The 25,186-nt window shown below is 43.4% G+C and overlaps 1 protein-coding gene across 2 annotated transcripts in view; it reads left to right on the plus strand.

The window, feature by feature from the left end:
* The window catches only part of CDH4 (cadherin 4), a 422,865-nt gene that overhangs the window by 230,296 nt on the left and 167,383 nt on the right, over positions 1–25,186 (plus strand). The gene's annotated exons all lie outside the window — the stretch shown is intronic.

The raw sequence follows: 25,186 nt of genomic DNA on the forward strand, positions 1-25,186 counted from the left end.
TTTACTTGGCTCCAGCTGCATCCCTGGCCGCCGGGGGAACAGCGAGTGGTCAGGGGAGGCCACTGCGTGCTCTGATGGCAAATTTCTGAGCATCACAGAACTTCAGACCACAGATTCCCCACAGGCTGGCACAGTGAGCCACCAGGGCTGTTCCCAGGGACTGCCTTTGCTGCTGGCACTGGTGACTCCAGGAATGACCTCCTGCGTTTGAACACGGTGTAGAAAGGCACTTTGTGAGTGTCTGTATAAACCTCACAGCACATGACAGACTGCACTTAGCAGGAACAGCAGGCACTGAGTGGCCTTTGAGACACTGCAAAGGGATACTCTGACACCTTCTCCATCAGCCACGGGAAGTCTCTTGGGAGGTGCTTTTGAATCCCTGCAGGGGAGTACGAGGAGCTGCAGAACAAAAAGTGGGTTTAATCAGACGTACTTGGTGATATCCTCTCACCTCACCCTCCTGATTGTATCTGCGCAGCGAGGAGCTAGTTAATTTTAATGACAAAAACGGAGAATCTCCTTATTGAAATTTAAATTAGGTTAATGACTAGTGATATGGCTAAAGGGTATAATTTACAAAACACAAATCCCTAATGCAAAAGTGTGTGTTCAGTATCACACGTGGAAATCCCTTAATTTTGATTTGACTGGTGTAAAGGCAAAAATCAAACACAAAATCTTGTTAGCATTTCCAAGACTGAAAAGCAGCCCACTTGAGCACGTGTCTCCCTCTTCCAAAGGGGAGTCTGCCTGTGAGCAAGCTGAGCTCCTGCCAGAACACTTCCCCCCTCCTTCCCTCCCCAGGATAATACCTGGATTGTGAGAAGGGATCAACCTCCGTTCCCGAAAGTGCCTGGGGGTCAGCTGCTCAGTTGTAGCCTTCCCATTGCTGAAACCAGATTTTTAAGGTTGAAGCTGCCTTTGAATCACCTGCCGGAGTTACCAGGTTGATGGCAAGGTTTGAGTCACTGGGGGATGACCGCCTGTCTGTGTGTGCTGCAGTGGGAATGGAGCATCCCTCCTACCATGCCTTTAGGGGTTTTTTAACCCATGTTTCGGCAGGAACTGCTGGGATGCTGGTCTCTCTTGGCAGGCTGGCCCGGTGTGTTTGCACTGGGCTTTCACAGCACCGCTTGGTACCAGGAGACACTGGAAAATGTGGAATATCCTTGTTATGCTGGCAGGATGCAGCTTAAATCACAGTACAGGGTAGTTGCACTCTGCCAAGCTCATCTTAGTGCAGTTGGTACACCCCAAAATTTTAGGAATGAGTGGAGCACTGAAGGAACAATGAATCACTGGCCTCAGCACCCCTTTCTCTTCAGTAGAAGTCACTCACTGTAGCCCAGATGAGTTTCCCATCTCTCCTCACCTCCCAGCTGTCTGTGCATTCCAAGTTACACTTCTGTCGAGTAGACAGGAATGAAATGAAGGATGTGCAGGTGAGGGAAAGCAGTTGGGGGACTCAGGGCTGTGTGTGGGAATACAGTGAGTAGGAGCTTCTCTGTCTGATGGAGTAACAGCATCACGGGGCACGAGACTTGACACACGGTGTTTCTGAGGAGGATGTGAATTTCTGTTCCCTTGGCACTTGGAACAACAGAGAGCTGAAGGCTGTGTCTGTGCTGTCCTGGTCAGCTGGTGTGTGGGGCTGCTCAGACTGGCAGCAGAACATTGCTCAGACAGGTACTAATGGGCACCACGGTGCTGAAAGGAACATCAGTTTCCCATTAGAACCAAATGTTTCCTGTGTCTCTACAAGTTGTGGTGTGCATGAAATAAAAACCTCTGACGTTTATGAGGTTCTTTACAACACGGGAGCAAACATTTACTTTTAGTATCTTAATTTCACATGGGCATTTTTCTTGCCTGGTGCATTCAGTGACATCCATGAAGAACAGGAATGACATTAAAGCATCGCACTGAATTGCTGGTAATTTGTAGAACAGAACTCATTCTTTTCTTATCATTTCCCATTTTGTGAACATGACTTTGTGAATTGATTTGACTTCAGAGTGTACTTAGGAGATAGCATTGCATGCAGGCTCTTCCAAGTCATCTCAGAGTACAGCCATGCTGCTCTCTATCCAGTAGAAGTCTGGAAAAAACATTTTGAAGTAAATTAACTAGGAGATGCTGCAGCTTAAATGAGTACAACAGCAAAAGGCAGGTACTCTCAAACCTTCAGCAGATAATTGCTGTATAAATAAATGGCATCAGAGGAGGGAAAATTGGAGGTGTTTCAGAAATAGAAATGGGTCAGTTGAAGGAAATAAAGTTTAAAAGCTGAAACAGCACCAGGTCCTTGGACTGAGAGCAAAGACTGACTTCCTCACCCATGCCCCTAGGAAAGTTACAAAATGGATGAGAAAGAGTTGGTGTTATAAGATGGTCTAGTCACACTTTTATTTGGAACCATCTGTACTAGGTAAATATATGAAAGTTTTAAAGACAGTAGGTGAGTCAGTATAGCAGTAGCTCAAATCAGAAAGTGCAAATAAGAAAAAAAAACCCTAGAAAGTACAGGGTGTTTTTTAAAACGAGTTACACCACAAGATTTTGTTGGGAGTGGAGACTACTCGATTAAAAATGCGTTCAACTGCTGCTATCTCTTTCCTCACTCACCTGTCCTGGTTTCAAGTCACATATGAGTAGAGAGAGGGGCTTTGCAGGTATTAAAACACGTAACAGATAAGAGAGTAAGGACTCTGCATCTGTGTATTTGCAGCTACAGGTTTACATGCCAGGATTACAAGGTGAGCACAGGATGTGTTTTGTATTTTTAATCTTCTCTAGGTGTCAGGCTGTTTGGGCCACAGCCTGGATCTTGCATTGTATCTTGGGGTCTGCTACGAGCATTTATCAAAGTAATGATAAACCACTAAATAATAAACAAAACACAGCATTTGTTGACCTGCTGCTCAGGTCTGTTTTGGAGCTCTGTGGACAAAACGCTGTTGAGAAAAGTCCCAGCTTTCCCTAGAAGCTGAGAGGCTGAAAGCTAGCTGACTTTTTATCTTTGGGAGTAATCCAAGAGCAGTCCATGAGTGGAAGGGCACTAGAAATGGCAGTGGCAGCACTGAGTCAACAGCGTTCCAGCTCTCAGCACTCCATGCAGCCAGCAGTTGTCCACTGAACATTTTTTGCTTTCACTTAGTATGAAGTGAAACCCATTGAAAGAAGAGTACAGACCTCAGAGAGAGGAGCTGGATGGCACATGGAGGACATTTCACACCAGTGCCTGCTGTGGGAGACACAGGAATAAACTTGGGAGAGCAGCTTCTCTGAGTGTTTCTGGTCCTGGTGTCCAGCAAATATCTGTGTAATGTGGGCTCCACTCTCAGCCCTCCTGGCTGGGTTTCCTCTTTCTTACCCAAGCTTGTGCAGGGCTGTTTAAACTGCTTTTCATTCTGTGTGCAAATGACCCCTTTGCAGCAATAATGACAGATCTCTCCCCGTGCCATGGGAGTGCTGTGAAAACAAGCGAGGACAGCCTGCAAGACCAGCCTGCCTAGTCACTTCCCATTTTTATGGAGGCTGAGGGACAGAAGTTCTGCACCCTCAGCATGTTTAAATGTCTCCAGGGGATGTTATACAAAATCAGGTGAAATCCAGTCCTGGATGCTGATCATTTTTCCTGTTTTCCCTCTAAGGCACTCATCTGTGTTGGCTGTTCCTCGTTGGATGCTAAGGGCATCCATTCCCAGGCTGCTGCAGCCTGAGAGCCGGGGCATGCAGCGCTGCATGTGCAAGGACAAAGCTCAGCTCACCACTAAATTTGGATTAGAAAGACCTGGGAAGTGTGACCCTGTCAGATATAACACTGAGGGGCACAATTCCTGCTACCATCGCTTATGGGTGAGCTGTGAGACTCAATCATGCACCAACAGTCTCTAGCAGGGCTGAAAACTGGGTGAAATTGATGTTTTAGCTAAGTATGTTCCAACGTACTTCAAAATCTTAAGAATTAATCAGTGAGTTGTCAGAGAGCTTCAGACTTATTACTTTTTAATAGCATTTTTTATTACTTGCTAATTATAAGGTGAAAAAGGTGTGAGGCACAGCTAGTATTATAGTTCCTTAAGTAAATCGGAGCAGAAGGTCACAATAAATTGAAAAGTTATTAAGTATGTACTTTGCTGAAGACATAATGCTTATCATTATAAAACACAGGAATACAGACACACTGGGTTTTTTTAATGTCCACAGATGGCACAAGCTAATTATTCTCATTTGTATAGCACCTTACACCTCTGTAGATTTTTTTCAGAATGTTGAAAAACAGATGATCACGTCTGTTTTTGTAGCTGTGTGAGAGTTTTTCATTAACAAGATCAGGCAGGACCATCTGTGTGTTCTAGTAAAAAGTTTACCACCAACAGTGAATTCAAAACTTTCAAACAATGGATGAATTCGTAATTTGTCATGTGTAGATACAGAGCCTTGGCTGACAGCCCGTGCAGCTTAGGCACAGGTTCCTGAATGCATTTCTTAGGGAGAAAATGCCATTCATGTTCTGCCTTGCATTATTGACGAAAGGAGGTTTTTAGGTTTGTGCCTTCTATGTCAGGGCAGGCCCTCTGCTGTTCCACCCACAGGCACCTCGTTCAGCATTGTCACTGGAGAGGAGTGACCCCAAAGGATGCTGGTGGAGCATCTTTCCCTCCCCTCCGTACACAGAAATGTGGGAAGTGGCCAAGAAATTGGGGGGAAGGTGCAGAGGTAGGTTTTACATGGATTGTGTGATTTCTGCTCTCCCACAGAACCCAGCAGGACAGGCAGGTCCACACCCAGGCTGCACTGCCCAGTGTAACTTCAGCCTCGAGATAAAACCGATGGAACGCAACAGTGTTGGTACAGCTGATGATGGAATACAGCAGAGTAGGGAATTTTCTGCTGTCTGTGACTCTGAGTGTTGCACTTTCACACTTCCCATGGAATTTCACTCTGCCTCAGCCTTCTCACAGTGCCTGCCTGCCTCTCCCAGTTCCCTCGGGGTCAGTGCTTGGAGAACTGCATGCAGGGCCTTGTGCAATACAGATCCCAGCTGCTCTCCATTCCACGCCACGGCAGCTGCCCCCAAAATGTGACAAATGCCCTAAAAACAAGTGAGGCAAACCCTTTGCATCCCTGGTCCAGAGTTGTCCTTCAAAAGGGATGGTGGGGCACAGCCAGGCTGGGGAGATGGAGCTCGACACAGGAAGTTGTTTGGAAAGGACAAAAAAACGTTGAAAACAGATGGATGCAGAGACGTCTGGATATTTTATTTTGTCACTTTTAATTTCTGTTGGGCACAGCCTGGAGCATCGAATGGGTGCTTGACAAGCACTCAGGAAATCAGTGATTTCTAACCCTGAGCACCATCAACTTTCCCAGTGTAATCTCTGGCTCGTGTGCCTCCCATGTGAAGTTGTCAGCGCTCACGGAGGTTGTGAGGCTCGTTAGCTGTGGATGGATATCGCTCGTTAGAGGTAGAAATGCATCTTGTCTTTCCAAGGGAAACATTAGCAATTCCACTCTGCAAATTAAGGGGTTCATTTAAGTCTCTTCCAACAGTCCCGTGAAAAATTGTGGCTCGTACACGTGTCCTCAGCCAGCCCTGTTTTCACTGGAGTGCGCCAGTCAGAGAGGGCTTCATCTCGGAGTGTGGTTCTTTTAATGAGACATTGCCTTTGTGTCTGATATAATTCATGTACTTGGGAGCCTGCTCAGGTGGGATTTTCAAAATTCAGTGCTTGGGTTAATTTCAGGTTTAATTTTACTGAGAAACCTAAAACCTACCCCAGGCTGAAGTGGGGAGCTGCTGACATCCCCACAGCCAGTGTGAGAAGAAGGATCTGATGCTGCTTGCAGTGTTTTCCAGTTTGTCAGCTGGGTTTTTTTGGATGAACCGTTAAACTTTTCCTCTTCTCAGATTCCCAATTTTGCAGAGAAGGAATGGTGATGCTTTTGTATCACAGAAAAGCTTTTCTGAGTTGTAATTAATGACTGACATGTTTGGGTGTTCAGGGAGGAAATCTCCCTTGAATTATTGCTTTGTGAGATTATTGTTTTTAGAATGGCATGTGAAAAATTTCTTCAAATATATTTCATCTTCTCTTGGTATCCTTCATCTTCCTTGTTCTTATGTCCAAAATGTAATTATAAAACTTTCCCTTAGGAAATAAAAATTTTAAGTGGACTCTTTCAAGCCATACTTGAAATTTGGGAAGGAGGGGTATGGGCTGCAATTGTTGCTTCTTTTATTTCATGATTTGTGCTGCAGTGCTATTGAGCAGCTGCAGTTACAGACACCAGTGAAGTAGGAGCTGTACAAAATAAACATTTTAAATATAGTAGATTGTAATACATTTTGCTGCTCCAGCACCCAAGCCCAGAACAATGACAAAATGATTCATTTCTTGGCTGGCATGTGCTTCTGTTTTTAAAAATAAAACCTCTAAAATAATAACCAAAACACTTAGGTGCATTATTCTCCAAGCATGGAGGATACAAAAGCTCATTTTCAGATTCTGCCGTATTTGAAATAAACAACCAACAAAACTTCAGGATATAATAATGTTTCCTACAGCTTGGGATTTTTAGATCCGTATACGAAAGGTGCTTTGCCACGCATTTTTGTCTTGCCCTGTGTCTGCATTTTTAATGATAGGTGTGCTTCCAGCTAGCACTCAGCTTCCTGCTTTCTCATTAAAAGCAAGCACCAAGGACAGACCAAGGGTTATGGGAAGACAAAGTGTCACAGGAAGAAAAGCAACTAAGAGAAACCCATCCCAGTTTGACACTTCTCTGTTACAGCCTGAAAAGTGTTTTTAGCCGAAGTACCATTCCTGTAGTTATACAAAAGCTTAATTGAGAATTACTTTGCGGACCGTGGTCTTTGGTATTTTAAATTAATTGAAGAAAATCTGTTTATCAGTGCCTGTGCCCTCACTGGACAAAAGACCTCTGGTTATTTCTAAGCAAGGTTCCCAGCCTCCTGGTTGTGCTGTAAATGATCAATAGCCTGGTAATGAGCGAGCTCCATGCCTCCATGAGAGCTGAGAACATTGCTATGGGTGGGATGGCTTTAACTCAGTATTGTGGGATGATAAACTACCTTTTAATAGAACATTAACATTAATCTAAACAAGATTAGTGGAGCAAAGCATTGCACGAATAAGCTTGCTCAATTAAAACAGATGGTCTTCCATGCTGAATCCCATTATGTTCCTGAAGCCTCCCTTGCATTCCCACACACCCGGGCGTGAGCTCCCTCCTTCCAGCGGCACGGAGTGTGGCACGTACAAATGTGCTCAGCCTCTCGTGCCACAGCACTCCTTCCATCATCTTTTACTCCAAGAGCTCTTCAGAATTTCATATTTATCAAATTATTTCTGAATGATTAACGCGAGATCTTTACATTTTCTCCTAATTACACGTCTGTCATTAATCTTCGCTATTTCTTTTGCCCCGAGCATTTTAGGGAAGGTGGAGAGTGAGAGGATTCAGCAATTAGGATCGGCTGTAAGCGTGATTAAGGCTGTTGAAAACCAGGGGAGAAGAAAAAAATCCGAGACTGCAGCAACACTAATGTGTAGTGTTAGCCAAAATTAATGATCAAACATTGCATCTTAGCATCTTAATATTGTCTCATGCAAAATGGCTTTACATTTGGAAGTAGCACGCATTCACAATCTAATCACTGGTTTTTCCCCCAGACAAGATTTTACTGTTCATTACTAGAAGAAACAGTTTTTGTTGCTTCAAAAAAATTTTTTTTCTAGGGCAGAAGCACAGCAAAATAGTCACATGTATTAGGAGGCCTTAAGCTTTTCAAAATTTTTTAAAATTCATTTCTTTAAAGAAAGCTCTTAAGGAGTAATTCATCTCCAGAGCAAACCTTTCGGTTCAAACCAGCTAAATTAAAAGGTGGCGTAAACAGGCATGATTTGACCTTGTGTACCCACACCCTGCCTTGCTGCTAAGATAGAAGAGAATGTTTTAGTTATCTAGGTAGAACTAAGCAGAATAAATCACTGAATACTGTGTAGCTTCACTGTGAAGCCTTGGAGCAAGCAGGATGTTTCAACAGGGTTATCTCTTCGTCCTTTGCTTACCCTGGGGTATTCTTTGTAGACTTGATCATCCTTTGGCCCTCATTTGCCAGACGAACAGTGCCAGAAAAAATGGCCTAAATTCCAAACTAATGGACATAAACCCTGCTTAGGAGGCTGCAGGGTAGTTGCCTGTGAGCCCTCTGGATGCTCATGGTTTAGAGTGGCCCTGAATCAGCCAGGGCTGGGTTGGCTCTTCTCTCTTCTCTGGTAAACCAGATAGAGTTTCAAAAGATGAAGTGATGCTTTTCTTGCCAAGTGGTGTGAGTCCATAACAAGTACAATTTAGGCCAGCCCAGGACCTTCATGCTTCTGTCTCCCCTTTAAATCCAGACAGTGGATAATGCCCAATGGAACCAAGATTTTCAAGACAGTCACAAGCAAGCATTGGGATGAGAGGCTGGAGAAGGCACAAGCACTTTCTGTGGCTGTTCTGTGGGATGCTGAGTAGTAGGTGAATAAAAGTCATTAATCCTTTACTTCATTTCCTTCCTTGTCTGAGGTACTTGGCACTGCTCATTTTGCAGCTCCCTTTCAAATCAGAACCGCAGTGTTTTCCTGTGCCCAGAAATAGAGAGGTGACTTTTGGAAAGGAACTAAACCATCACTGAAGGAATGGCTGCCTGTGCTGAGCCCCAGGTGTGAATTAGTTATTGTGGAAATACTGTCTGGAGAGCCAGTCTGCCTGGTGGATGTCAAATCTGGATTTGGAAAGCACACCCATAGAGCAAACAGAGGCTGTTAATTATTGGTGGGCACCGGAAACTGTTGATGGAAATGTACACCACTGCTCAGTCACTGTGACTTAAATGTAAATGAAATTTAATGTGAAATTACGTATGATTGACAAGCCATTAACTGTGGTCTTAAACCAGCTAATATGCTGGTGGGAGTGTTGCCCTCTCATTTTTCGGGTTTCCATGGCTGGCTTTTCCAGAAACGAGAGCCTCAGATGTCTCTTAGCCTGTACCACCAGCTTTCCAGTAAAGATAAATGAACAGTAAATCACAGGAGAAAGGAGGAGGTGTTTCAGACGGCAAAGTCTGTTCCGGAGGATAAGCTTCCTACCCTAAAAGCTCATAAAGTTTGCGTGATAAGGGGCAGCTCATGAGGAAAATCCCATTTGGTTCCTGGTAGCAGGAGCTTGGTGCAAGTCATCAGTCACTGCCAGGAAGCAGCGATGCCACGAGAGGACGAGGTGTGGGAAGGGAGTGGCAGAGCCATCGCTCACTGATTCCCCCTGCACCAACTGAGCAGGGCTGAACAGGACGTTATTGGTCCTTTGCTCCTTAAGCATCCAGAAATAACAGTGTGGGGAGTGAATATGATATCCCTGTAGAGGGCAGTTTCCCCAGGGAAGAAGAGAAGCCTGGAAAAACGCCTTGGGAAACCTCGTTCTCAGTGCAATAAGCAAAAGGCTTTATTCACATGCTCTCTATGCGGATTGTTACCAGAAAGTTCCTTGTTCTCTGTATTACCGTAGGTTAATTTTTGGTGCAGGAATTTTAATATTCCTTATCATTCTCCCCTGTTGGACCCTTCCCTCAGACCCCACCTTAACTCCCCACCCACACTGGGATGCATAAGGACCCCTGTCTGACCCAAAACAGGGCTTTTTGCCTCTTGTTACTGCCTTGGTCCAGTTCCCTCCAATACAGTGATCACCTTAGTGTTTGTTGTTTGTGTATTATTAAAATACAAAAATATTTTTTGTATAATATGAATTATTAAAATACAAAAAATACTTTTCAGACAACTGGATTGAGGGTACCTCTCTCCATTAAGTCACCACGGGGCTGAGTCCCAAAGAAATTCAAAGGGGTCTGATCCTCTGGACTCGGACCCTTCGAGAGTTTTCATATCCCCCTCCACAGGGGCATGGTGTGGCACAGATACCCAAATGGCTGCCCAAGCACAGGACAGTGTTTTTTTAACAAGACAGCCTGTGCTTTTCATTCTGAAGTTGCTGGTTGGGTGGATCTTGCCCAGATGGCTGCATTGCTCCCCTGTACCTTTCCATTTCACAGCTTCAGTCCCTTCAGTGCTGGAGGAAAGGAGTGGTTTTCAAGCCAAGGGAGCTGCAGGTGGGTGCCAGGCAGGTGTCCTGGCCACGTGCACACAGAGGGACTGTGTCAGCGCTGAACCCATCCCAGCCTCCACCCCTGCGCAGTGCTGGAGGCTCCTGGGGCACTGCCAGGACCTCATCTGCACCACATGGGATCAATGTCCACGATTTTTTGGGAGGTGCATCCACAGGGAGAGTCCTGCAGAGAAAAAGGACTTACCTGTGGCAAGCAGGTTCAACCAAAAGATTTGCTCATTGTTGTTTGATTTTCTTTATAGACATTCAGGAAAACATTAAGGTTACAGACACAGGTGAGCATTGGTGTGGCTGGTTGGGGGTCAGTGGAACTCAGTGTCCGTTCCCTCTTCTGGGTAATGACAGAATTGTGAGATGGGTTGAGAGTGGCTGGTAAAGTTTTGATGGCATTTTATTTTTCATGGAGTAGAAAGGTTGTATTGAAGCTGCAGAGGATTCCTCATGGGTAGTTTCTCTTTGCTGGCTTTTCTTGTTACGTTTTCTATTTGCCCAGCGGTCTGGGTGAGCTATTCGTGCTTTTTGCTTTAAAGGTTAGAAATACTATTAAAACAGTATGAATTATGGACTGAATAATATTTTTTTGTTTCCTACTTCAACTTTTCCCAAGTTTTCTGTTGAAAAAAGGTAGTAGATGGTTAATATTAGCAGACATTTGGGAGGTTGGAAGCTTTGGTTTTGATTAATTCAGGTATAGCACCAGTTCATAGACGTGAAATTGCTGTTTGATGTACCATTTATTGCCACTGCCCACATGGAACAAGAGGGAAATTTAGGACAACTTCATATTTCCAGGACAGTTTCAGGAAACCTGTGCCAGTCTCCCATCATATAATCTTTTACGAGGTCAATTCACTGGTAATATTGTAGACATTAAAGGCAAAAAAAGAAGAAAAATCTCCCTTATAGGCTGAGTCAATAATATGAGCCATCCCTATAAATGAGTATTTTAATTGGTTTATTGGAGTCTATTCATGCAAGTAAATTTTGTAGAATATCCCACTTTTTATATAAAGGGAATACTTTTTTGTTCTTTGGATGGTTGCTGGTGATTTTTTTGTTCCTTATCACATTGTAGAAAAGTAATGTGATTACTGAACAACTTGAATTAATTGGAAAAAACTGAGATAAACAAGTGCCCGTTCTCCCTCATCTTTGCATATTAGCTCAAATTGAGACCTGATCAAGGATGAATAATTAAATGGTAAAAATTAAAACTTGTGGTCATAGCAGTGCAGTACAAATGAGTGCATATTTGTTCTGTGCCAAGACTTATCTTAGTATTCAGAATAAACCTGAGGGTGTAATTTCATCACGTTCCTAACGAAGCGTTTACACTGAGCTAGACATCACTGACAGTGGTAGCTGACAGTCCTTACTGAGGCCTGCTCTGGAAAAAACTGCAAATGTGTGACTGCAAAGTGTTGAAGTGCTGCTCCCTGTGTTGGCAACAGGACACAAGAGCCACTGCTGTGTCCTCGTGGGGTCGGTGCCAGCTGTGCCCTTCACATCTGCACAGGGATTTTCAAGATCACCTCATTCTAATCCCACTGCCCTGAGCAGAGACACCTCCCAGCTCGTTCAAAAAACCCCATCCAACCCAGCCCTCACATCTGTGTAGTTCATAAAAGAAGTGGGGATCGAGGTTTGGTAGGACTTCCTTTCATACCATTCATTTGTTTCACCTTTAAAAGATACCAGCCAGCTGATGTTCCTTTTTCAACCCATCAGTCAATAAATAAAAAATAAAATTACAGCCCTCATAACTGATCTTTATCTCTTCAAATGGCCTGGCTTTTTTGTTTTCAGCTTAAAGCTCTCACAGTTGAGCTGGTGTGAAAGGGGAGCAGAGAGCCCGATGACGGGCAGTTCTGAGATCACTTCCATAGGATATTTTTTTTTTAATCATGCTTCCCCTAGCAGTTGCCTCAGAATGACAAGTGGTGGTTGTCAGTGTAGATTTGGAAGAAGAGAAGGTATCTGTTTACATGCAAAACTTTTTAATTAAAAAACAGGTATGGAGCCAAGATATTTCTTGCGTTGCTGTTGCTCTACCTGGAGGGTTTTTTGGTCTGCAGATGGTTCAGCACACGAGTTGTGCTCTGTGCTGACACTGGGGGAGGGAAAACACAGCTATCGGCCCTTGTTGCCTTCCAATTTCAGCAGTCCAGACATATGGGGCAATCTCTGTTTTTCATGGTATTCCCAAAACTTCCCTGCAGTGAGTAGGAGAGGATTCTGCCTAAATGCTTGGACCTGAGCTGCCCAGTGGGTGTGTTGGGCTGGCAGAGATGAGATCTGCCGGGCTTCCTAGAGGGTCTGTGTAGGACCACGAAACATTTTCAGAAGGCTCAGTCATTCAACAGAAACACTAAGACATCCCCAGAAATAGTTTCCAGCCTTTTTGTAAGCTGGGGAGAAAGGTTGGTGGGGTTTGTCACATCCGTTTTAATTTTTTTTACAGAATTAGTTTTGATGGGCGATTTGGAGGCAGAGAAATCTGAACTTTGCAAGCGGTTTTTTTTTTTTTTTTAAATTTATTGCACTTTATTTTGTGGTGGTAGTTGTTCAACTGCAGAAATTAAAAAGTCATTTCTGAATCAACTTATTCCTAGAAAGATCAAGATTTTTATCAGAAAAAAAAAAAAAAAGTCACCAGAAAATTTAGCCAAAAAACTTACCCAGGGGAGGAACAGTGTTCTATTCTTCAGGTGCAGTGTGGACCTGTCCCATCTGATGAGGAAGTGCCACCCCATGGAGGTGCTTTAAAATGAGGACACCTGACCACTGGAACTGCCTCAACACCCCCAAGGAGCCCATGGGGGTAGTGAGAGGAGTGCAGTAATGAGGGATTTTTACCTGTCACCACACTGGTTAGTATTAAGAGCAGCAGTCAGTTTTATACTCTTTATTTTCTTCACGAGTTTATTGTTATAAAGAAACTTCCTAATCTCATACTGTTCATGAAATCAGGTGCAGGTGCTAATCAGTGGTTTCGGTGGTGCTTTTACTTCATCTAAAAATTCATTATAGGGATTTCCTTAATAAAGGCCATGTGCATATTTTAAGTATGTTTTTGTACTATTTTTAGAAAGAGCTTTCAGTTTGTAGTTAATAGTGTAGAAAAATATCTAGGTGGATAAAACAAATACAAATATAATAGTTACAAGATATACTCATAACTAAAACCCAAGGGGAGTGAAGACAAGCAATAAATCAGTGTTTGTACGAGCCAGATGTTGTCTGTTTTGGACAGTGGTGGAACTCCATGTGGCTTCAGAGGTGAGTTGAGACTTTGCGGACAGAAAAATATGCTTTTCTAGCAGCAGCTGTTTGCCTTTGTGTCATGTGCCAGAACTCAGAAACTTCTGTCATTTGCTGCTCTCCAGCCTAAAGGTGGGCTCGGTTCAGCTGTCTGCAGTTGCACAGTTTGTGGAGCTTGGGTGTTTTAGAAGGTTTAAAATGGAGGAAGAAAGAGTTTCTGAGAGGGAATCCACACAGGTAGGCAGGATGCTGCTGAAGAATCACATCCTGCATCAAAGCAGCACGTGTGTTTTAAACCAAATGTGTTTTAAAAGCAAAATGGGGAGGAAAAAAAAAAAAAAAAGAAGAAAAAAAAAAAAGAAGAAAAAAAAAAAAGGTGATATATCCAGGCTGATGCTATCTGCTCTCAGGAGCAATTTGATCATAACCCTCTTTATATCCATCTCTTCCGCTGCTGAAGTTCCCTACCTTAAAATGAATTTGTTCTGAGACTACTCACTGGGGGAGTCTAAACCAGAGTCTTGGCTATCAGTGACACATGTTTAATGACATTTTACTGCTTGCCTTACCCAGCCCATGTGAGCAATCCTACTGCTAATTGTTGTATTATTATTATTATAATTATTGTTATTGTTATTTGCTGCCCCTTCAGCCCTGGGGGGAGAAGTGGCACCGGCACTGCTGGGGCTGGAGCTGGGCTGGTACTGGGTGCTTGGGAGACTCATCCCTCCCTCCTCAGCTCCCAGCTCACCATTCCCTTTCAAAATCTGGGAGGAATGCAAGGCAAGGTGGGCTCAGCCCGACCGCCGGCTCCGCACGCGGGCTGCTGCCCATAGGTGGTAAAATGCAAATTTCATTGTGGCAAGACAATATTTTCCTTTTGGATTCTGGGTTTTGTGTGCTTTTGGAAAGCATTTGGCAGCCACAGCAAGTATGTTTACAAAAAGAGCAGAACTGGTAAAGTTCAGGTTCGTGTTTGGATTCAGCCCCAGCAAACTGAAGCTGAAGCTGTGCCAGACGTTTGAAGCTGCCAGACGACAGTTCATCTCAAACAGAAAGCTGAAGAGGGGGAAAGAAATTTGTCAAATGTATTCCATGTGGAATTTCAGGCAATTTAATTTGATTCACTACACTCTGAAATGTCTTGGACTTCCCTATTGTTTCTTTACTTTAACACTAAATTTGATACCTTCTGGGATCTTCAGTGCTTTGTGCAGCATTTGTCACGTTCTGTAATTTACTGGCTTCAGTCTCTCTTGGTTTTAATTGAAGGGACTGAGCCCTGCAAAAGTGCTCCATGAAATTTAAGGTTGCTAGTTTAATCTTGAAGTTGTTCTTCAGGCGAGGGGATGACCTTTCTTTTGGACACCACTGTAGCAAAAATGGCCAGAGAGGATGAATGTAAAAGAGGAAAGGGAAAGTTTCAGTAAACCTCATCCCTGTGACTCCATCGGTGGCAGCAGCAGCAGCAGCAGCCAAGCTCTGTGGCTGTGGGGATGCTGTGGTCAGGACATGCTCCAGGGTGGATGCAGAGGCCAGGAGGTTCTGTTTGGGTCGGTGATGAGCACCACCACACTACCTGGATCTGTGTTTTATTGTGGTTTTGCTTTTCCAGTTAATTTCCTGCTCTGTGGGTGAATTTCCTGTGGAGACGGTGGACACTGGAGCCCAGCCCCAGGGCAGGATCCTCTGGCTCTCTGCAGCCTGGCAGCTCTGGCATTGGCCAGTGTTTGTTACCCCCACAAGTGCAGTTTGGGCATCAAGGCCACTTGTTCTCCTCCTGCTCCCTCTGATCGAGTGCCAGAAACAGAACCCAGAGCCTCCATCTGTAAATAAAACTCGCTGAATTTGTCCAAATGTCAAAGCACTTGAGCCCACCAGGAACCAAACAGTGTTTTATTCTACATAATATAATTTTTTCTTGAAACCTGCAGACCTGTGTAGGTTGTAGCTGAAGGTAAAGGACTGCTGCTGCTTTTTGTGCTGGCAGAAGAGCAGAGGTGCACAGCAGCTGCAAGTTAAATATAGCTACCCTGCCTTGACTCTTCCAGGTAACAAAGTCTTCCATTTCTAATATTCTTGCCTGAAACATCTATTCATTTACTGCATTGGGATCTGACTCGTGGATCAGCATGTGTTCACACTCGAGCCAGCCTGAGGAAGATGAGAACACTCAGCCCCAAAGTTGTCAGTGTTTACACACAAGTCAAGTCCCTGAGGAGTTCAGTGTCTTTACTGGTGTGTCTGATTTTTCTTTCCCCCCTGACATGTGCAGCCTCTGTTTCTAGGTGTTGAGAGTTTGTTTGTTTGTTTGAAGAGTGTGAGGAGAGAGAAGCCCGAGGCTGTCTGACACGGCTGCAGTTGGAGCATCTCTTTCAACTTCTTTTCCTAGGCTGCAAATGGCCTCTGTTCACTTTTTCTTTTTTTTTTTCCTCACTAAAAATCTTCCTGCAGCTCCTGATGTCTTCCTAGTACACTTCTGGCAAGCTGAAAAGAGATCTGTGACAGAGAGGAGAACCACTCAAGCACCAGGTTGCTGTCAGTGGGGCAGGTGGGGCTGGCAGGGCTGGCTGTGGCTGTGCAGGAGCTCTGTGTCCTTGCCCCCTTCCCACCACTGCTCCCAGTGTTGGGATGTTCCTGTACCAGCAGGGCTGGGCTCTCTGCTCTGCCCAGCAGGGCTCCAAGCCTCACATGGGGATTGTCTCCAATAAAATCCCAGCCTCCCAATAGCTCCTTCCAGGGATGCTGCTGCCCACAGACATGATGTAACCCACAGCTGTTACAACCTAGAGATTGCCCTACCTTTGTACAGACTCCACCCTTTATAATTCTCACACCGAGCTTCCAGAAAACCTGCAGTTCTTCCTGAAGAAATGCACAGTGGTGTTTAAAGTCTGTTCCCACATAGGTGGTTTGACAAACATGAGAGTGTTGTGGAGATCATTAGTGCTAAGAGTAAAACCTCCAAATAAAGCACCCTGGGATTTATGTACTCTGTGCTGGTAATAATAATTAGAACATATCCTACTGCAGGTAACTCCCACAACTTGCACTTTGCTCTGAAGCTGGGAAACTCATTGATTAATCCATGGGGTCAATCAGTCCATCTTGTTTGAAGAGTTAATCTCTGGTGTGTACCAGGACCAAGAGTGAAACAGGTTTATTTACTGCTGCTTAATCAGAGAACCCAAACTCTCCTGTAGAGTGGTAAGAGGTTTGTTTCTACTTAGCCTTTAATTGCAAAATGATCTCATTAGTGCCATAGTGAATCTCAGTACTATCCTACAGACGAGTGGAATTTAAAGAGCAAAGAACAAAAATGGCTGCCTGTAAAAACTCAGCATCTGCTACAAAGTGTGGTGCAGTTGGTATTGGCAGGATTACCCAAACCAGGCTTCTCTTTATTAGCCCTTTAATCTGGAGCTGGAACATCAGCTGCACATCCCAGTGGCTTTCTGTCTGCATTGCTGTTAAAAACAGAGGAGGACTGTCATGCTGAAACTGCTAGGAAAGGTTTTTTTTATCCAAAGATAAAGATGCTGAGAACAACCTGGAAACCAAGAGCAGAGTTACTGTGGTGTTTACCAAAGAAAAGAGCAATCCTACCAGCTATCCCAGCAGGGAACTTCAGACCTTGTAAGTGTCCCTCTTACCTCTGTCGTCAGGCCCTGGCTCATGTATTAACCATTCCTGAGATGCCTCATTAAGGCCAAGGGAGAGTGAGTGGATCTCAGATGGGCCGTGAAATCCCTAATAAAGCTATCCTTGCCAAAGCAGGTGCTGGAAACCTGGAGGTGAGGTTGTGTACTCACAGTAAAGCCCTGAGCATAATAATGTGGAAAGCAGTGAAAAAGGTCTTTAACATGAGCACCAATTGATGCAGGTTCAAGTTTCTGTGCTGAAGAAAATGCTTGAATGTGAGTCCACGTCCTGCACATCCAATTCAGACTTGCTGCCCTTTGAAATCTGGGTAGTATCTCTGTGTCTTTTTGGCAGGAATCTGCTGGACGGAATGTAGAAAATCGAGGATGAAAAGACTCCACTTAAACCAATGCTAAATACCAGAAAGAGAATAGAAGGGAATATTCCCTTTACTAATACTTGTTTCTAATCAGATAAAAATAAGTGACAGTGTAGGAAGAATCCCTCTACTAACTGCCAGAACATGTCGATTTATCAAATTTTTCTACTGTTGCTCTTTTTTTGAGCTCGCCTCAGAGCTGACAGTGTATGTTTTACAGTGCAGCAAGGTAGATTGATTGATCCTAAATAGAAAAGCCTTTGGGGTCTCGAGCTGATGTTTTAGCTTCAGAAAAAAAAAAAAAAAAAAAAAAGAGTAAAGCATGTTAATGTAGAGAAAGGAACCTGGCTTAATTGGACCAACTCCTGGCTTGCTGAAAATTAATGGCTGGCTGGCTGTTGCCAGAGTGATTCATCTTTTCTATCATGTTCTATAGTCCTTCTCCCCAGGGGTCTGTACTCCCCTCCAATTCCAAACCAAAAGTGAAATATACTTCTTCATTTTTTCCTTCCTTAAAAACATGTATTTTAGTTGAATTGGCTTCCTGTAAATGAAAAATGGCACAGGTGGGAATATGAAGGAGGCACTCAGTGTCTGGGATTTAGATTTTTGTTTTGTTTGAATGGGATTTAGGTTTTTTTTTAATGTACCCTTAACTCCTCATTGCTACTGGCTGACTGCACACGTGACAGAGTGACTTTTTAAAGGATCCCGATTTGTCTGTTGAAATGTATTGTTCCTTTTCTTTTCTATGGCCATGGAAACAGAAATTCTGCGTAAGCTAGAGCTGATAAAAGTGAATATAAAGCCAGAAAAGGTGTTGAAAGCATTTAGGTGGCTGTGGAAATGAAAAGATGACTTTTCCATGTAGTTCCATCAAGCCCACAGAAGTATTTTATATGTTTAAAATAAATGACTTCTGCACAAAAAAAGCCCTGCCATTTTCCCCATACAACCTACAGTCCTGGCTTTGTGGAAGCAAAACAGCTGCAGATGAACATGAGGCAGTCAGGAATTCAGTGGCGTGTGCCTGAAACCCACATGGGTAATCTGATCGTGGAGGGGGTTGATCTTTGGAACTTAAAGAGGGCAAATTCAAAATGTGCCTTTAAACATAAAATACTCCCGTGTCCCTTTTGAAATCTACCTGAGTTTCTGCTGGAGGCAGATTGCTGCTGTTTGCTGATTCCAAGGTGTCACCAGTTGAGTGGCACATGGAGTCATTCCCAACAAGCATGTAATGGGCTGGGAATGTCATGAATGTTGTATTATTGCATATTCTGAATAGGAGGATTTGCTGTAACTGAAGATTACAAGAAGATAAATAAAGAAAGATTTTGTTTAACATAATTACATATGGTAAATTGTTATGGTAATTTACTATTATTCCAGTAAGGCAAATATTAGCAGTCATAGCTCAGAGATCATAAATAATGCACTGGGAAACTGGATGTAATGTTTCACATTGACCTGAGATTTGGGAAGAGGGTAGAATTGCAGCAGATTCCTGTGCTATTAATTGCAAGAAAATAACATTAAGAACATGCTAAATCATGCTAAATGCTTTCAGCAGATGATAGACTGTGGGATAGTTCATTAATTCTCCAAACTCATTCATTATATTTGTTTTTTACTCCAAGAACACATAATGAATAATCAATGCTTTGTGAAGCTGAGGGTGTGAGCATGCACATTTTTATATACATTCATATACCAACCAACATCCATTTATTTCCTACAGTTTTTTGTATCAAAGCATTTTTTAAACTGTGTACTCTTAAACTCAATCACTAGGGATGTGTTTATTAGTCTTTGAAGCAGCTCTTTGAATTGCTGTTTTTACCTTTTACCAGAAGAGTTTGGTTCTCCCGTAGTGCCATAAATATTAAATAAAGACACTAAGAGTTTATTAGTGTGATATCCTTTATGGGGACATGGTGGAAAATGTAACCTATAAAATTAGTAATGAGAGGATGAAAATTACACATTGTCTCCATCAGGTTTTACTGCCGTCATTTTTTTCCTATTTATGTGTTGTTTTTCTTGTAGAGAAGGAGAAGGGCTCTGAGCATTTAATGAACTGCAGGAAGCAAATCTGGCTGTGTATTGTATGATAGTGTGGGATTTACTGTAAGCAGGAGTGGGATAGAAACAAGAGTCCAGGCTTAGATGTAGAATTGTAAGTATGATGGCTCAAGTCAGTTTTAATTTCCACAAAACACTGAAACACCATCTCTGAGTTGTTCCAGAGTGGTCAAAATGCCTGCGGTACCTGGATACATCCATCCTTTTAATCCAGAGAAACTAAATAGGACAAGATAGGACAAGAGGGAACAGCCTCAAGTTGCACCAGGGGAAGGTTAGGTTAGATACGAGAAAAAATTTCTTCATTGGAAGGGTTGTCAAGCAGTAGAACGGGCTGCCCTGGGAAGTGATGGAATCACCATCCCTGGACCTGCTCAAATAACACGTAGATGTGGCACCTGGGGACATGGTTTAGGGGTGGACCTGACAGGGTTGGGTTAAAGGCTGGACTCTGTGACCTTAGAGGTCTCTTCCAACCTTCATGACTCTGTAATTCTGTTAAAATCCTCTTGCCTCCATTTCAGCATTTGCCTTTTGTAGACAAGATATTTCAGTCACAGAATAATTCCACCGTGTATTTACATGTGCTCATGGGACTCCATTTCACACAGCAGTTGCGATAATTTGTGTGACAAATCCCTTAAATTTTTTACCCTGCACTAATTTGGAAATGCCCAGTAGTTTGTAGGGATAAGGATCTGCCTCTGTTTGCTTTTTGAATGTCCGTCTCTCTCATTTTTCTGTCTTGTTCACTTGTATCTGGGTGGTGGAGGCAGTTTCTTGGCTGTTTGAATTCCAGGACTCAGATCCTAGCTTTGCTGCAGGTTTCCAGCGTGGCCATGGGGAATTCACTCAGCTGCAGTTGGTTCCCACTGCTATAAAACAGTTTTCTCACAGAATCACAGAGGGACTGTGCGAACGTAAAGAAGGATGCCTCGAAAATGTGGCCGTGTAAAATTTTATGCTGCATACTTACTTTGCCAAATAAATGCAGCTTCCCAACAAGGCACAGCACGCTCTGCTTCACATTAGCACTTAATGGAGAAATCACTTTGTGAGGCTGTAATGTGCCCCTGCATTTTTGTGGTTAACTGAATGGTTTCATGCCTGTTCTTAGGCAACAGGAGCCTCTCCACAAAGGACATGTTTGGGATTTTTTTTAATTTGTGGTGTGGTGACACACAGGGAATGCTGGCCAGGACTGAACCCCCTGCAGGAAGCGGAGGAGATGGATGAGTGCAGACATTTGGGAGCATTGGGCTAGAAGTGCCAGGACAGGAATACAAGTGATTTGCTCATGATCACACAGGAGGGACATTTCCCTGCATGCTGAGCACTCTGCAGGTTACCCAGACATCCGAAATTCCCAAAGGTTGCAGTTAAGCCATCCACACCTTAATGATGTTCACAGAAGGGGTGTGAGGGGTGGATTTGGCAGCTTAGATTTATCACAGTGCACCGGGTGTAAGGGAGCTGGTCAAGAGACACGACTTGAAAAGCAGATGGATCCTGCTGGAAGGAGTGCTGTGTGTTTGCTGCTTTAAAGTTCATCAGGAAAGAAACATCTTTTGCAGAGATAATCCTCAAAACCACGGTGAAAAACAGAGGCCTGAAGGGACCCATATCCTGAACTGTGGGATGATGTCCTGCCAGGGGGTTTATCCTAATAAACGAGTATTATCCCTCCTGCTCTTCCAGCCCTATGCTGCTTGCCAGAGGGGGCACTTTTTAATGGACTAGGAGAAGTCAAAGGAAAATCCAGAAGGATAAGGCTGAAAGTGAATTCTTTGGTTTATACCATTTATAGTCCTATTAAATTCAGTATTTCTCTCAGACTTTTGGGGGGCAAGAAGTTCAGTGTATTCGTACATCTTTCAAGATCCTGGCTTGATCATTTGACTCTGTCCAGCCAGCTTAACAAGCTAAATAATAAAAGGGAACAATGCAAAACTTGTTGAATCTCTTTTTTTCACCATGTCTTTTTTGAAGTAAAATACCATTTTTTTTTTCTCAGATGCCCAGCAGTTTGCTGCAGACTCCTGCAGCTTCTCTGCCCATCGCTCAGTACCTGTTTCAGCTTATCAAATTGTTGTACTGCCTTCTTTCCTAGAGAAGCAATTAAAAATGATGAGGGTAAAGGGTTAAACCTAAAAGCTTGCTAATGAGGGTGCCTTCTTGGTTTTCCTTTCATCAGGCATTAGATGCTGTTTTCAGCATAAGCTTTCGATAAGCTTGACTGAACATTTTTCCAGTGTATTTTTTAAAAAGTTGGGGTTTTTTTTACCATCCTGTAAAAATGATAGATGTGTGACTCTGCTGTTTATCCAAAATCCTAATTACTGATGCTGCAGCTTTTGAATGTTGAATTTGTGCAGTGTTCTTTACGCTTGAGACTGGTCAAAGAAAGATTGATTTGTGTCCACAAAGAGTTCTAAGTCTAGTAAACACAGCCAATGTTTGTTTATTTATTTATTGCATTATTTGAAAGTCAAGAGTTGCATCAACTGCAAATTCCATAGACTTAGAGACTTCTAAAGGAGAAAAAGGGGGGGGTGGGGGGAAGCAAAAGTTGTCTGCCGCTGAATGAAATTTTAATTCCTGGCTCCACAAGAGCAAAGAGTAGGGGTAAGAGGTAGAATTTGAAAATAGAGTGAGATTTCGTTTCCTTGAGCTATGCTATTTATTATAGAACAATAGCTTGATATTTTTTTCCTAAGCCTGTACACATGTATTTGGGGAAAGTATTTTGTATATAAATATATATATGTGAGATTTATAGATTAGGTGGATCTTTATATAGATATAGATAGATATAGATATAGATTTATAAAACAATACAGCTCAGTAATCTTGTGACATCCCAAGGACTCATTTTCAAAGGGCACCAAAGAGGATGATTTAGGATTTCTAATCACAGACTCATTTGGGTTAGAAAACACCTCCAGGGTCATTGGGTGTGACCATTCGCCCAGCACTGCCAAGCCCAGCGCTGAGCTGTGCCCTTCCCTGTGATGGAAGTGGGAGCAGCTCAGCTCTCCTGCATTTCCAGTGTGTTTCCTGGGCTGTATGAACAGTGCCCGGAGCCAGGGCTGCTCCTCTGCCCGACAGAGCCCAGCAGGGTCATCCCTGTGGGGCTGAAATCTCCTGCAGAGATGCCCTGGTGAGCCAGGGCCCGTTGCTGCTGTGCAGAGTGACTGGAAACTGTGGAATCTTTTTGTCCTTGAAGGCTTTTTTGCAGTTCCTAAAGGCTTTTAGGAGAGCAGCTGGCTGTGCTAATCCCTTGCTGACTATTCACCTACCTGTGCTACCTGAGAGGATCAATGTGGGACAGAGACGGTGCTTATTAAAAAAAAAAAAAAAAAAAAAAAAAAAAAAAAAAAAAAAAAAAAAAAAATTCAGACGATTTCTCTCAGGATTTTCTCCGTCTCTAGTCAAGTTTGTTTTAAACTAATGGAAGTAATTAGCAAGTCACAGAGGGACTTTGTCTACGAGGTAGCCATTTTTAGATAATGGAGCATAAAAGTCGACACAGTGACATATGACACCAGAGCAGCATCTTGGAGCCACGAGCTGGGTCTTAAGCAGATGTTTAAGTGCTTTGAATGCTGAAATCACTACAAACACATATAGAAAGGGTTTGGGTTTTGTTGGTTTTTTTTTTTTTCTCTCTGACTACTGGTACACTGTAGGGCTTTCTTTTAATCTCAATAAAATCAAAGTAAGCTCTGAAATGTTTTTTAATGTGCAGTCATTATCACTCCTTTCTCTCTTCTTTAAATGTCTTTTAGTGTACGATAGGTGGGTGCTTGGGGAGTAGGGATGGAACTTGAGCTTTCTGTGACCACTACACAGCAGAGGGGTGCAGCAACACAGCAGCTGATGTGCCAAGTTTCTAGCAGTGACCGTGGTGTTGAGCTGAAAATAAATAACATTTAGAAGTGAAGATGCACTTGATATGTTCACACGTATTTATTGTAGCTGTGAATGCAGGGGAGATTTGCAGAAATTCCAGAGAGATGAAGGTGATCCCCCAGCAGGGTGGTCCCAGAGGTCCAGGGTATCTCCCCTCACAGGTCTCTGAGATTATCCCAGTTCTTGTAGGTGCCAGCAAACCCTGTGTGTGCTTGCCCTCATCCATGGCTTTCAGGTTGTTTTTATGTGCTAGATAACTTTATCCATCTTATTTTTTTATAAATCAATGTGTGACATTCTCTGTTTGTGCCCAGCAGTTGCTGCGGCATTTGGTAACACTTCCCACCACACACAAAAAAAGTACCAGTGTGGTCTAAATAAACACACAGCACAGAAAGCCTCTGTGCATGTACAGTTATGACACGATCACAGCACCCCAGTTATTGAGGGGTGCAGTTTGGTGAAGGAGGGGAAGGATTTTCCCCTCCTCTGCCACAGTCTGCTCCACATTTCTCTGTGCTTTGATGCAGCCAGGGGCTCTGACAGCCAGATGGGTTCAGCCATTTCCTGGCTGCTTTTTGCTTTCACCTGTGCCACGGTTGCTTGTTTTAAAATTTAAATCCAAATTAGCCCTTGATTCAGCTCGGAGCAGTGCTGCAGAGCTGTGGTTGGTACAGGGAGAAAGAGACAGGGGTACAACTGTCCCAGAAGCTCCTCTCACCTGGAGTGCCCTGCATCCCTTCTTCCACCACAGCCAGCCTGGGTCGGATCCATCCGACCCAGCCCTTCTTCTCCAGGAATTCAGTGCCCACTGAAGCCCACCAGAGCTGGCCCAGCAGGTTCCCCTCATCTCCAGGCAGGCTGGAGCATCTCAGCATGAGAGCCCATCTAACGATCCGAGCTGGAGCTCTGTGCATCCGTTCTCACTCACTTGAGATGTTTTTACGGGTGCAATATGTTTTCCTTCACCACATGTGTGTTCCGCCCCGTGGATTACTCAAATGGCAGAAAGTGTTTTGTTTCCTGTGTTATTAGCTGCAGGTTCAATTTCTATCAGATTTGTCAATTCTGTCATATAGTAGGGTCGGGTTTTTTTCTGGTCTAATGTATGTGACATGTTTCATAATGCCAATAAAAATAGTTTTCAAACTAGACTGTGAAAGACTTTGACCAAAAAAAAGGCGAAAATAGAAATATCAGCAACTGGGGAGCTTTGATCTGACAAAGTAGGCTTTCAAATGACACGTTATGGTTTATGAAACGCAGTTTTACAGTTCCATTTTGCAGTAGCTGTAACATGTGAGGGGGTGGCCAAGGTAGGAATGCAGCTTAGGATGGAGGGGGTCCAGTTGCAGCAGCAGATGCGTGCTCCAAAATGGTTTCAACTTTTATTTCTGTGTTAAATTTTTTTTGTTGTTTTTATATTTCTGATAATGGAATTGTTATGGGCTTTTGAATTTCAGTTAAGAATGTGCAAATAGGCTATCTGATAAGTAGGTTATTGAAGGGTTAGGGAAATGGAGAACATTTCCTGAAAAAAAATACCCACAGCGTGGGTAATAGACTCCAGTTGAATTTAAAAGATAATGGCAACAAGGGAGAAATCCACTTGTAGAAATGGGGAACAGCTGTGTTTGAGATCTAATGAAACTGTATCAAATACTTTAAAAATGGCTTACAACTTCTTCCCTGGGGAACAGAGATAAA

The sequence above is a fragment of the Chamaea fasciata genome, unplaced genomic scaffold, assembly GCF_029207755.1.
Source record: "Chamaea fasciata isolate MVZ Bird 193981 ecotype frontalis unplaced genomic scaffold, bChaFas1.0.hap1 SCAF_17, whole genome shotgun sequence".
NCBI classification, from domain to species: Eukaryota; Metazoa; Chordata; class Aves; order Passeriformes; family Sylviidae; genus Chamaea; species Chamaea fasciata.